Source organism: Oryx dammah, unplaced genomic scaffold (genome assembly GCF_014754425.2).
Source record: "Oryx dammah isolate SB20612 unplaced genomic scaffold, SCBI_Odam_1.1 HiC_scaffold_21, whole genome shotgun sequence".
Lineage (NCBI taxonomy): Eukaryota > Metazoa > Chordata > Mammalia > Artiodactyla > Bovidae > Oryx > Oryx dammah.
In genome coordinates, this window is record NW_024070205.1 from 51,824,683 (window position 1) to 51,839,067 (window position 14,385).

At 38.6% G+C, this 14,385-nt stretch overlaps 1 protein-coding gene and 1 long non-coding RNA gene across 11 annotated transcripts in view; one reads left to right on the forward strand and one right to left on the reverse strand.

The window, feature by feature from the left end:
- Nucleotides 1-3,595, reverse strand: part of LOC120880353 — a 9,289-nt gene extending 5,694 nt beyond the window's left edge. The window contains exons 1-2 of the long non-coding RNA XR_005725015.1: nt 3,505-3,595; nt 3,128-3,129 (exon numbers count right to left, since the gene is read on the reverse strand). This is a non-coding gene — a long non-coding RNA (uncharacterized LOC120880353). The remainder of the gene's footprint in view (nt 1-3,127; nt 3,130-3,504) is intronic.
- Nucleotides 1-14,385, forward strand: part of ENAH (ENAH actin regulator) — a 155,062-nt gene that overhangs the window by 49,618 nt on the left and 91,059 nt on the right. The window lies entirely within an intron of this gene.

Here is a 14,385-nt window from a genome sequence, read left to right on the forward strand (position 1 = left end):
TCTTGCCTGGAGAATCCCAGGGATGGGGGAGCCTGGTGGGCTGCCATCTATGGGGTTGCACAGAGTCAGACACGACTGAAGCAACTTAGCAGCAGCAAGCAGAGGGAAACTGTTAAAGTGATTAAGAAGCAGAGACCTAAATAAAAAGTTAAACAGGTTGATTTCAGATTTGGATCTCATTAGAATGTGATATTAGTATATACCTGGTAGACATTATACTTTATTTTTTAATATTTTGTTCAGTTTTAGTATAACAAAAAAGAAAAATATATTTTTTCTGGTTCAGGGTTGAGTTCAGATGGCATGCTGGGTTTTGTTGTCATGTCTCACTGTGGAATGTTCTTCAGTCTTTCTTAACTGACCTTTTTGACGAGTTAAAGATTATTTATTTTGTATAATGTCTTCCACTTTTAGTAATTTTTTGTTTCAGTATCCACCTTGTTCCAAAGCACTACCATTACAAAACATGGAGTCTCTCTGGGTAGTGATTTAACATGGTCTTAATGTTTAAATTGTTATACTTCATCACTGGTAGAATATTGGTTTCTTGGCAGAACAGAAACATAACTGGTCACTTTGGGTATACGTCCCACATATAAGAATTGTGTCCACTGGTTGACTGGAGAACTTTTACTGTATTTTTCAAGAGAGTGTTAGAAGAGAGGGGTAGGGAGTTTAAGTCTTCTGACCTAGATTCTCATCGGAATGAGAGAAACACTGAAGCTTGCAGCTGTGGCTACTTGTTCAACTTGTGTACCATTTATGTTACTGGTGAAATGTTTTAATTTTTATTTGAATATCTTAGAGAAAAACTGAAGTCTTAAGGTAGCAGCTGTGAAGAATAGCCTAACCAATTGCAAGAGCAAAGTAAGTTTTAACTCTTTGCTGCCCAGTTTTCATCTGTATCACTTGATGATGATGTGATTTTATCACCTCATTTTATCATGTGTGATTTGTATCACCTGATTTTACTGACTTTTGAAATGGTTATCTGTACGATCAAGTTTTCAACCGTTTTCCCAGATTTCCTGGAAACTGTAAAAACTGAATTGGAATAATATACCTAAGCTAAATCAGTCCTTTTAGGCTTAATAATTGGGGAATAATTATAATCTTTTTTTTTTTTGGTTGTTGTATAAGTGCTATTTGATAAATAGTTAAACTTTTTGAAAAAGTCCTTTTTGAAGCCAGCCTTCCCCTCCACCCTAACCCAAGCTTTACCAAGGGTATATGTGGCCTTGTTAGTTTTGTAATATGGCTTGGGTAATTCCAGGGACCGTTTTACTTTACAAGTCAGGAGGATGAAAACTCCAAGAGAGCTGAACTCAACTGGAGTTCACAGACTCTGCTGATCAGGTCTCACGGCTGATTTGCAGAGGGATCAGTCAGGTGGGTTTGCCTGGCAGGGTTAGCCGAAGTAAAACGTAAGTCCCTATTGCAATTGTTGCTTAGGTGAGAAAAGCATCTGAAAATTGAGTTTTTCGATGAGGAGTACTTTGTGTTAGACAGAGCTGTATATCTCATTAGCAGTGGGACTTCTGGGAAAGCGTATTAAGAGATAGCATGAGCCTTTTGCAGCTAAGTGGCTTATGAGGTCAGTCAAGGAAAGACAAAATAAGCCAGCTTCAGAAAAGTCTTTTTCAATTAAAGTTGTGGGAGGCCATAGACCTATGTCAAGAGACTGAGGAAACTATAGATTTCTAAATTTTTAGCCAAAGAGAATATCCTCTTTAGTAGTACTTGAAGTATAGTTGCAGGCATTACATATCATGAGGGAAAGAAAGAGGACACTTCTAAAATTAAAATGTAGCCCATATACATTTTAAATTTTTGTGAATTGAATTACTCATCGTTTTGAATGTTCCCTTCTGCTAAATTACTCCTTTAACATGAATTGAGTTTGACTGTTTTGTTCAGTCATTCCTAAATGTTAGATGAAATTTATTTAATGTTTTGAATTGTATATTTTTAGATGTACTATAAAAATTACACAGCTGTTGCTTGGCTATGTATGTGAATTACTGTGAGAAATAGGATCATGGTTCAGGTCCTATGCCTGCTGATAGTCAGCTGCCACAAAAATAAAAGATGAAGCTAATACATGAGAATATGGGTATCAAATCATGCTTTTGAATGTTTTGAATAGTGCCTACCTTGTTTTAGGTACCCAGTAGTCCTGACAAGGAGCATTTCATGGTTGAGAGCCTGGCTTTAGGATTTCTATTGAAAAGCTGGGAATATTTCCCCTTCGTTTTGTTAAGAGTAAGTATGACCAACTAACTACTCATGTCAAGATATATTTAAGTCACCTTCAGTTTCAGATTTCATTTGATTAAAATTAATTGATCAGTAGAAATATTTAGTTTGAATCTTTCTGCCATGATTAATTTGATGGTTTTAAGATAGAATTACCGCCAAACTTCAATTAAATAGATCTGCCAGAGTAAGTGTTGTTTTTTATATGTCCATTTCCCCTCAGTTGTATTAGTTCTGTGTATTTATTTAGTACATAATTATATAAATGTACAGAATCTAGAAGGTTAGGTTCTAACTTTCACTGGCATGCTTTTAGCAAAGATGTCTATAAAGAGAAAATTTCCCATTGACTTCAAATACAAAATTGTATATTATTTCTGTGGGAGATGATTATTGCTAATTTAAAAACTAAGAAGATTAAAATAGTGATTGTCCATGTTTCACGCTGGGCATTGTGATCCGTTTGCTCACTTGACATTCAGCAAATACTTGAATACACTTCAGGTATTAACAGTGTAGAGGTGATGCTGTTCTCTGTACCAGGATGAGCACTGCCTAATGAATTGTTACACTACAGAAAGAATCACACTGTGATAGGAGTGCTCCTGGAGTTCTGCGGTGCCTGCAGGCCTCCTTGAGGGGTGGGTATGGGAAGGGGCCATTCCCAGAGTACTTGGATATGAACTGTGGGGTGCTGATTGAGCAGTCACAATTACAAGGTGATGAAGGCAAAGAAGGCTTTTGAACACTCAGGAGTAGCCTGATCAAAGGAATGGAGAAAAGAGAGACTGTTGCCCCAAGTGGAAAACAAAATCTAGTAGATGGTGATGACGTCATTTCACTGAAGCAGTTCCAGAAACAAACTGTTCACTGCTTGAAGATGTCCTCACTCATTGAAAAAATAAAAGATACTGCATGTGCTTATGACTTTCCACAGCTATTTAAGAAGAAATACCCTTGACTCTGAATCTAGCAACCTGAGAGTGAAGCAGTGTAGTTGGTTCCCAAGATAAATAATCTCTGCATTTCTAGCCTCCCCTCAACATTTATTGCATGCACACTCATTTCAGCTTCTTCTTATGGTAGACTGAAAAGAATTTTACAGCTGATACCACGTGAGAATAATTGGTATATTCTCAAGGCTTATTAGCTTGGCTACTTCTTCAGCAGATTCCAGCAGGCAGTCTTCATTGCACTCGGCTGTTGATTGTTACTAACTCCACTTTGTTGATATGATTAGAAAAGCACAGCATTAAGGCATTCTAGTCAAGCAACTTAAAAAAAAAATAAAAATAATAATTAGCATTACATCTTGTTTGAACATTTTGTAGAAGTACAGAACAAGAAATTCAAAATTTTCTTGAATGTCAAGCTGTTTATATTTGGCTGAAGATGGGTGATAAAAGTGGGGCTGCTGTTTTTTAGATTACGGTCAGCCATTCTCTTTGATCATGCTGTGCTATAATTACTTTGAGAACACACCTCCAAGGTGCGTGACAGTCCTATGCTAGTGATTCCTGAATCACTCTCAGCTTTTACCGTGTTTATTGTGTTGTACCTGTCAGTCACGTGACTGCTGGCTTTCCGTCTATTAATACAGATTCTCTTCCACTTGCCAGCGCCTGCGTGAAGTCTTGGTATTCCCTGTGTAGTTCAGGCTTCCTTTTGTAGGGCTGACCATACTCTTGGTGATGCGGTCTTCTCACACTGCCGGAGTCCTTGTCCGTACCTCAGGGACGTACAGCAGTATGCTTGTGTATGAAGCAGATTGTCAGACAAACGTGGCCTCTCTACCTCAGTTTCACTGAAAAATATTTGGGAGGAACATCATGTTAAAGTAGGCTGGGTAATGGAGTGAATTGCAGAATACTCAAATACATTTTATCCCTGGGTCGGGAAGCGGAGTGGCTACCCACTCCAGTATTCTTGCCTGAGAAATCCCATGGACCGAGGAACCTGGTGGGCTGCAATCCATGGGGTTGCAAAGAGTCGGACACGACTGAGTGACTTAACGTTTTCACTTTCACTACATTTTAATGAGGAACTTCCAAGAAATTTGTTTGCTGTAGGCTCTGTAGGGCTCCTGGACTCCTTTAGGGTATGTGTGTTGAAAGCCTGTTGTGTGGCATCTTGTAATCTTCAGCTGCTTTTTCTGGAATATTTGTTTTTGGGTAGTCATCATAGTCTAGTCCTCAGAACTAAAGTATGCTGATGTTTGGTTTAGCTAATTTGTGCCAAGGATGATATGGTCTGTCATATTTAGGGGCTGAATTCCTGGTCTGTGTGGAAGAACTATATATGGAGAAAGAGGAGAGAAGTATGTTTTCCCAGCTGTAGTGGACAGGCTGTTTTTCAGGGCAGAATTTCACCACTCAAAAAAGTAGTTTTGAACAAGACTTGGCAGCTGGTGGATGTTGAATGTATTTGCCAAACTATATCTGGTCTGGAACCATGAATGTTCAAGAAACACTCTTGGGAAATTAAGAGTTTCCTTAGAGTAATAGGTAAACCAGACTTTCCTTGGGTGGTTTGTTTTTAAGCATGAGAAATGTTTATGATTGATTTAGTGTATGTATAATTAGTTTAATTGACTAAATATCCTATTTACCTGAATATCATATTTATATATATCTTATTTTAAGTTAACTTTTAAATCAGCTGTTAAAAATTAACAAAAAAGCAACTTTTTAGGACTTGAATAGTCCACGTGCTGTGTGTGCTAAGTCGCCTCAGTAGTGTCCGAATCTTTGTGACTGTAGCCCCCAGGCTCCTCTGTCCATGGGATTTTCCAGGCAAGAATGCTGGAGTGGGTTGCCATGCCCTCCTCCAGGGAGTATGCCTGACCCAGGGATCAAACCTGCATCTCTTACGTCTCCTGCATTAGCAGGTGGGTTCTTTACCTCTAGTGCCACCTGAGAATCTCCTGAGTAGTCCATAATCCTTGTTAAGTCACGTGCAGAAGCAGCTAAACTGAAACATGAAGCTAGAATTATATTCTAGCCCCATAGAGATGTGCTAAGCAACAGCCACTTGCAGCAGTATACTTGTGATATTCCAAGGCTATTATGAATTCCCAAATCCATAAATAACTACTGTAGCCTGTGCTGTGGTTTTTCCAGTAGTCATATATGGATATGAGAGTTGGACTGTAAAGAAAGCTGAGCGCCGAAGAATTGATGCTTTTGAGCTGAAGTGTTGCAGCTTCTTGAGTCCCTTGGATTGCAAGGAGATAGAACCAGTCAATCCTAGAGGAAACCAGTCTTGAATATTCATTGGAAGGACTGATGCTGAAGCTGAAACTTCAATACTTTGGCCACCTGATGCAAAGAACAAACTCATTCAAATAGACCTTGATGCTGGGAAAGAAGGCAGGAGGAGAAGGGGACAACAGAGAATGAGATGGTTGAGTGGCATCACTGACTTGATGGGTGTGAGTTTGAGTAAGCTCCGAGAGTTGGTGATGGACAGGGAGGCCTGGTATGTTGCAGTCCGTGGGGTCGCAAAGAGTTGGACACGACTGAATGACTGAACTGAACTGAGTCTGTAGTAGTCACCAAAGTAAATAAGTACCCAGGGATCTGTAGAAATGAAGACAGCCCCGTTGGCATGCAGGTGATAGAAATCTGATCAAGCTCACTCTTACTGCACCAGACTGGAAGAGTGGGATGTTCTGAGTCTTATTTTGGTTGAAGGATGACTCCATGAACGCCATGGATCTTTCGGTTTGTTTGTCAGCACATCAAATGTTAAGGGTGCGCTTCAGTTCTTTAGCAGTGTTGCCATCAGTTGTGATTCTGGAATCCCACTTACTTACTGTCCTCATTTACTAAAATGCTGTTGCTAATGCTGCTATAATAATAATAATAATAATGGTAAAACATTACTGAACGCCAGTGATGTAGCGAGTAGTGGAAGTACATGGTTTTATTCTCACAGCAGTTCTGTGACACAGGAACTATTATCTTCCCAGTTTAGAAATCAGGAAAGTGAAGTGAGAGTGTTAGTTGGTCGTTTGTGTCTGACTGTTTGAGACCGCATGGACTGTAGCCCACCAGGCTCCTCTGTCCACAGGATTCTCCAGGCAAGGATACTGGAGTGAGTTGCCGTCTCCTTCTGTAGGGGATCTTCCCAACCCAGGGATTGAAACTGGGTCTCCTGTATTGCAGGTGGACTCTCTACTGTCGGATCCATCAGGAGGCTTAGTCTAAACAGCAGCTTGTTCAAGGTTACATGTATGTATTCATTGGGAATGACAGAGCTGGAACTGAAGTTGATTCAGCTTCAACTTCACTCTTAACTCCCATGCTTTAGCACTGTTAAAGATACCCTCTGTGCCCTGTAGAATCTAGTGCTGACCTTAAGGTCTCAGAAAGAAATTTGAAACCTTATTGAAGTACAAGTTGTTTTGGGAGCAGGGAGGGAAGTATAGTTTGCATATCAATGATTTTGGTAACTTAGATAGGCTTAGTAACAGTTCTGTAGTGAAATCTAAGATCATCACTATCATCTGGTCTTAATGATTAAAGTGATGTGGTAATATGAATAAACTATTTTTATTAGTTTTAATGGAAAATGAAGATTAGTGAAACCAGCAGAAATGTAAATCTGTTTTGTAAAGGGTCCTAATTAAAATATTCTTAACTGGAGCCTCTTATGGAGAAATAGTGGGACATTTTATTTTCTTGGTAGTGTTAAGATGCTTATTCTCGTGCAGAAAGTGCTGATTATCGAGCTTCTACCCAGAGAGGGTATAGGTAGGAATGCTATTTTGGAGGGCCCTGTAGTAATTCAGGAAATAATGCATTGAAGCAGGGGCAGTGGGACAGATTTGGGGGGAGTGGTATTGGTAGAGACTTAGGTGGTGGTGTTGACTGGGCTTGGTGACTGACGTGGGGATGAGAGCAGAGGAGCAGTCTGGAGTGGCACTTGGGTTTCTGGCTGGCGCCAGACAGTAGGACTTCTGTGTCCGTTCCTTGGAATTGAAAATAGGGAGGAGCAGATGTGTGAGGGAGGAAAATAGGTTGTATGCTGACATGTGTTTGTGATATGTAAGTAGAAATACATACTAGGCAGCTGTCTGTATGGGTTTACTGCTTAGAAGTATGGGCTGGAAATCACTTTGTGCTGGCAGTTTCTAGCAGGTATCATTTGAAACTGTGAGTGTGGACTCTGATTTAAGCTTTAGTGATGGTGGTGGTTGTATGTGTGTATTTTGAGTGAGGGGGGAAGGGATTAGTCACTACACTACTTGCCAAGTTGATTCTTTTCATCTGCACATTGTTTCTCAACCCATTCAATAAAATTTTAGAGTTCTTTCTTGAACATGGAGAAGTAAATCATGCCAGTCTTTTGTCTTTCCCTTTTATTACTGAAAATAAAAAATGTACTATATTACATAATCATTTTTATTATAGGTGTTGAGTCTGCATAATTAGCTTCTTTATAGAGGAGACTACACAGGAATGTACGTTTAGTTAATTTACCTCTCAACCCCTAATAGTTTATTATGAAAAATTGTAAACACACAGGATAATTGAAAGAATTGTTCAGTGAAAATTTATTTGCCCACCATCTACCAGATTCTACCTTTAACACTTCAGTAAACTTGTTTTATCACATATCTATCTAGTCGTATGTATGTGGAGTCATCAGTGCACTATTTCCTGTATGTATATCATTACCTAGGGCTCTATAATACAGTTTTTTTTCCTTTTGTTGTAAAATATATACAGTGAATTGTACAGATCACCTGGTATTTTTTGAGAGATGCACACACCTGTGTAACCCAAATCTTTTTTAAGATACAAAACGTTCTGGGACTGATGGCAGAGTTCCCTGAAGCCTCTTCCCACATCATCCTCATTTTCACTGTCTGCCCTTCCCCCTCCCCCCAAACAACCACTGTTTAATTTCCACTGTAAGTATTTCCTAATCAAGAACTTCATCTATTAGGAATCATAAAATACACATTCTTGTGTGAGGTTTCCCTCCCAGGATGTTTTTGCTATTCATCTATATTGTTGGTGCTTCCCTGGTGGCTCAGAGGGTAAAGAATCTGCCTGCAGTTGCGGGAGACTGGAGTTCAATTCCTGGGTCGGGAAGGGAATGGCTATGCATTCCAGTATTTTTGTCTGGAGAATTCCGATGACAGAAGAGCCTGGTGGGCTATAGTCCATGGGGTCGCAAAGAGTCGGACATGCCTGAGCGACTCATGCTTCCAGCACTGTGTTGTTGCCTGTTTCTGTTGTTTGTATTTCTTGCTCAATCATACACTGTTAAGTGAATATACAGTTTATCCTTTGTATTGGCGGATACCTGGGCTTTTTCTAGTTTTTGGCAATATCTAGCGTTGGAATTGAAGGGTCAGAGAGTAAGTGTGTGTTTTGTTCTATATCTTGAGTGTGATGGTTTTGTATTTCCATCAGTACTGTATGGGAGTTAGAGCTGCACCACATTCCACCTCTTCTGGTGGATGGGTAGTGACATTACATTGTGAATTTAATTTGTATTTCCCTGATGGTTAATGATGTTCAACACTTTTACATGGATTTACTGACCATTTGTGTATCACATTTTGTGACGTTTGTTCAAATTATTTGCCCAATATTTTATTAGTTGTCTTTTAATTATTGAGTTTTGAAAATGCAGCCTGGATGCTTTTCAGATATGTTTTGTAAATTTTTTTTTTTAATGCATCTGTACCTTGCCTGTCCATTCCCTTGTGGCCTAAATCCCTAGTTTCTTTCCTTTCTGTAGCAGCTTTATTGAGATGTAATTTCTATGTTATGCATTTTCTTAAAGGTGGTTTCTAATGAGAGAAAATTTTAACCTGCCTACTTTTTTTTTTCTGTGATTATTGCTGAAACCTTTGCTTACCCTCATGTCTCCTTATGTTTTCTTCTAAAAGTTTTGAGTCTAGGTTTTATGTTAAAGTTATGATAATCTTGAATTAATTCTTTTGTATGATGTGAGGTCTAGGTTGAGATCTATGTTTTTCTGTGTGCATATTTGGTTGTTCCAGTACTTATTAATTGAAAAGACTCTTTTCTCTTTGCATCTTTGTAAAAAACAAAATCAATCCATGTTTTTAACTCTTGTTTCATTGATATATTTGTCTGTCTTGAAGTCAATACTCTTGTTTGCTAAAGCTTTATGTCTTGAAATCGGATAGTGTTAGCCTTCTAACATTCTTCTTCAGAGTTGTTTGGGATATACTGTGTTCTTTGTATTTCCATGTGGATTTTAGACTCTTAATTTCTGCAAAAATGTTTCCTGGGGTTTTCATTGGAATTGCATTTAATCCATAGATTAATTTGAGGGAGCCTTTATATTATATCATTATTGAGTCATCCAATATATGAATGTAGTATACTTTTTAAAATCTAAGTTGTCTTTAATTTCTCTTACCAGTGTTTTATAATGTTCAGCATAGAGATCTTGCATATTGATATTAAATTTATTACTAAGTCAAGTACTTGAATCCTGCAGCCTTGCTAAATTCACTTACTAGTTATAGTAGCTGCGTTTGAGGATTTAGTAGGATTTATTTATATAAATATTTGTCATTTGCAGTTAGAAGGCATTACTTTTTCTGGTCTTTCTGTTAGTTATGTGTCTTGGTGCAAAGGCTGGGATTGCCACAACAGTGTTGAATAGAAGTGGTGAGAAGGGCCATCCTTGCCTTGTACTTCATCTCAGGAGGAAGGAGTTCAGTATGCCACAGTGAAGTATAATGTTAGTTATAGCTATTTCTGTAGATGCTCTTCATATCAAGGAAATTCCCTTCTGTTCCTAGTTTGCTGAGGGTTCCTGTTATGACAGATACTGCATTTTATCCAGTGCTTTTCCTGCATCTTTGGCAGTGCACAGTTTTTCTCCTGTATTCTGTTAATGTGGGAATTACTTTGGATTTCACATGCTAAGTCAACCGTACATTCCTAGGATAAAGAATATTTAATTATTCTTTAGATACACTACTAATTTTGACTTTGTAATATTTTATTCATTGTCAAATCTGTATTATGGAAAGGCAGTGTCATTTTGTTTGTAGCGTCTTTGTCAAGTTTTAGAATTAGAGTCATGCTGGCCTCATCAAACCAACTAGAAATGATTTCTCCTGTTTCCTGAGAGTTTGTGTAAAATGGATGTTGTGTTTTCCTTAAATATTTGGTACAGTTCACTAGAGCACCCCTGTGTCTGGAGTTTCATTTGTGGGAAGCTCAGTAATTTCTTTAATAGATAAAGCTATTTAGATTTTGTCTCATCTTAGAAATTTTTCCAGTTTCATCTAGTTTGTCAATTAGGTGGCATAACATGTTCATCAAATTCCCTTAGTATTATTGAAGTATTTATAGAATCTATAGTGATAAGTCCTCTTTCATTCCTGTTATTAGGTATTTTATTTTCTCTCGTTTTCTTGATAAGTTTAACTAGAAATTTTACTTTTCTTCCTGTTTTCTGTTCCACTGATTTCTTTGTTATTTTCTTTGTCCTACTTCCTTTGGACTTTAGTTCAGTCGCTCAGTCATGTCCGATTCTTTGCGACCCCATGAATCGCAGCACACCAGGCCTCCCTGTCCATCACCAACTCTGGAGTCTACTCAAACTCATGTCCATCGAGTCGGTGATGCCATGCAGCCATCTCATCCTCTGTCGTCCCCTTCTCCTACCCCCAATCCCTCCCAGCATCAGAGTCTTTTCCAATGAGTCAACTCTTCGCATGAGGTGGCCAAAGTATTGGAGTTTCAGCTTTAGCATCAGTCCTTCCAATGAACACCCAGGACTGATCTCCTTTAGAATGGACTGGTTGGATCTCCTTGCAGTCCAAGGGACTCTCAAGAGTCTTCTCCAACACCACAGTTCAAAAGCAGCAATTCTTCGGCACTCAGCTTTCTTCATAGTCCAACTCTCACATCCATACATGACCACAGGAAAAACGATAGCCTTGACTAGACGGACCTTTGTTGGCAAAGTAATGTCTCTGCTTTTGAATATGCTATCTAAGTTGGTCATAACCTTCCTTCCAAGGAGTAAGCATCTTTTAATTTCATGGCTGCACTCACCGTCTGCAGTGATTTTTGGAGCCCCCCAAAATAAAGTCTGACACTGTTTCCACATCTGTTTCCCATGAAGTGATGGGACCAGATGCCATGATCTGATATTTGGTATGAGACCTTCTTTTCTAATACAGCATTCATAAGCATTAACCACTAAACATTGCTTTAGCTACATCTCATGATTTTTATTTGTCATATTTTTATAATGATTTAATTTGAAATACTTTCTAATATCCTTGTGTTTTCTTCTCTGACTCATGAATCACTTATGTATATATTTTAAAAATCCCTCCCTCCCAGTTTTTTTAGGAAGCCTAGTGTAATTAACTTCAAATTTAATTCCATTGTGGTCAGAGGTTATACTCTGTATGCTTTCAATTATTTTACATTTATTGAGAATTTTTTAATGGGCTTGTATAGCATCTGTTTTGGTGATCATACTGTGTACTTGAAAGGAATGGATATTCTGCAGTTGTTGCAGTAATGCTTTTGAAATACCAGTTAAGTCATAGTGGTTAATAGGTTTCAGATTTTCTGTGTGTTCAGTATTCTTTTTTTAATGTACTTTATAAATTAGTGTCTAGTTTTAATAGTTAACTGAGAGGTGGTGTTAAAATTTGCAACTAATTGTTGTGAAAATTGTTGTCCTCTCTTTATGTCAGTGTTTTTCTTGGCTGTCTTGAGATAAACTTAAAATACAAGATTGTGGAAGTGTAAAGTGTTGATTTGATGCACTGATACATTGCACGATCCTTTCAGTTTTTGCTTCATGTGTTTTGAACATTTATGATTGTATTTTTTGGTGAATGGAACCTTTTATAGTTTTTACAGCCTGATGAAAATATTGTGAGGCAGAAAAGTTCAGGAAACGGGGACATCTCTAATCAGTTGCTTCAGTTCTTATTAATGGGAAGATTTGCTAGGATAGGGAAGCAAGTTGTGTTGCCAAGTGAAGTGTTTCCCTGTATTTTCCTTCCTGTCGCTGACCATTTCTAAATGTACTTACTTTTGTGAGCTATCAGACTATTAATGAAAGTTTAGTAGATGTGCTCATTCACTGAGAATTGATGTTTGAAAACTTAAGGTCAGTTAACGGATGAGTGGGTAGATACAGTATATGAGCCCTATGTGTATGTATGTTGTGTGCTAAGTTCTTCGGGGCATGTGAAATCTGAGATTGTCTTGACTTTTAAGTTTACATAAAATACTATATTGTATGTTTGCATGTTGGTGAGAGAGAACTTAAAAGTTCTCATCACGAGAAAAATAATTTTAACTGTGGTGATGGACTTAATGTGGCGATCATTTTACAATATATACAAATATGGAATCATTATGTTGTATACCTGGAACTTAAATAATGGGGGGAAAAAGAAGTTTAAGATCTTGGGGGACAGGCAAGAGGGGCTGGGGTGGTGGTATATTGGTTATTTATGGCAACACAGTAAAATTCAGCAATACTTAGTAGTTTAAAACAGTACTTATTCATTATCACACAGTTTATGTGGATTAGACAGAGTACAGGTCCCCTGCTTCCCTGGTGGCTCAGATGGTAGAGAATCCGCCTGCAATGCAGGAGACCTGGGTTCGATCCCTGAGCTGGGAAGATCCCCTGGAAGAGGGTATGGCAATCCACTCCAGTATTCTTGCCTGGAGAATCCCCATGGACAGAGGAGCCTGGTGGGCCCCAGTCCATGGGGTCGCAAAGAGTTGGACGTGACTGAGCGACTAAGCACAGCACATAGGTCCCCTGGCTCAGGGTTTCTCAACAACTGCTGTCAAGATGTTGGCCAGGGCTGTAGTCTTAACAGAAGTCATCATGAGGGGAGGGGGCTTCTATACTCACTCACATAGTTATTAGTTGAATTCAGTGCTTGCAGGCATGAGTACCAGGTGGTGGTGGTCATTGGGAGCCATCTTTTTTGTGTGTGGTTGGGAGGAGGAAAAAAGAAGCAAATTATTTGTTGTAATTGTTCTTGTAATGGGAGCCAGAAACATACAGCTGGGGGAAATTATAAACCAAGGTTTATATAACCAGGAAGCTAATGGTTGTTAGTACAGCCCAAAGAAATGTCTTACAGAAAGAAGAATGAGTAGCAAAGCATCTCAAATAACAGGACATAAGATAACGTTAAATATTCATTGTAACATGTTGGATTAATTTTAGACAATGTCATTATTTGTGTTTTCTGCATTAATATAAAAATTTTAAGATTTGTGTTAAGGTACAACCTTTAACCAAATATGACTGGGAATAAACTAATAAATAAAGTTTTATTCCTTGAAAGACAAAAATACTTAAAAAAATGTTTTCACATTTTCTTAATATTTAAACCTATTATATATTTTTAATTATGGTAAAGTATACATGATACAAAGTTTTATGTATTTTAACCACGTTTAGTGTGCACAGTTCAGTGATCTTAAGTACATTCACATTGTTGTGTAACTGTCACCACCAGCCATCTCGAGAACTTTTTGATCTTCCCAGCATTTTAAAACTATTCATTAAATAGTTACTCCCTCTCCTTCCCTCTCCGCAGCTCCTGGACACCACCATTCTGCCTTCTGTCTCTAGTAGTTTGACTACTGTAGGTACTCTGTATAAGTGGAATCGTACAGTATTTATCCTTTTGTGTCTGGCTTATTTAGCTTAGCCTAATGTCATCAGGGATCTCCCTGGTGGCTCAGACGGTAAAGTGTCTGCCTGCCGTGCGGGAGACCCGGGTTTGATCCCTGGGTTGGGAAGATCCGCTGGAGAAGGAAATGGCAACCCACTTCAGTAATCTTGCCTGGAAAATTCCATGGACTGAGGAGCCTGGTAGGCTACAGTCCATGGGGTCGCAGAGTCGGACACGACTGAGCTACTTCACTTTCACTTCATTGTCGTCACGGTTCATCCATACTATATATGGATGATGTATATCATGGTATACATGTATATCATGTTATATATATAGGATGTATGTGCTGTGCTAAGTTGCTTCAGTCATGTCTGACTCTGTGCGACTCCGTGCAACCCTATGGGCTGTAGCCCATTGGGTTCCTCTGTCCATGGGATTTTCTAGACAAG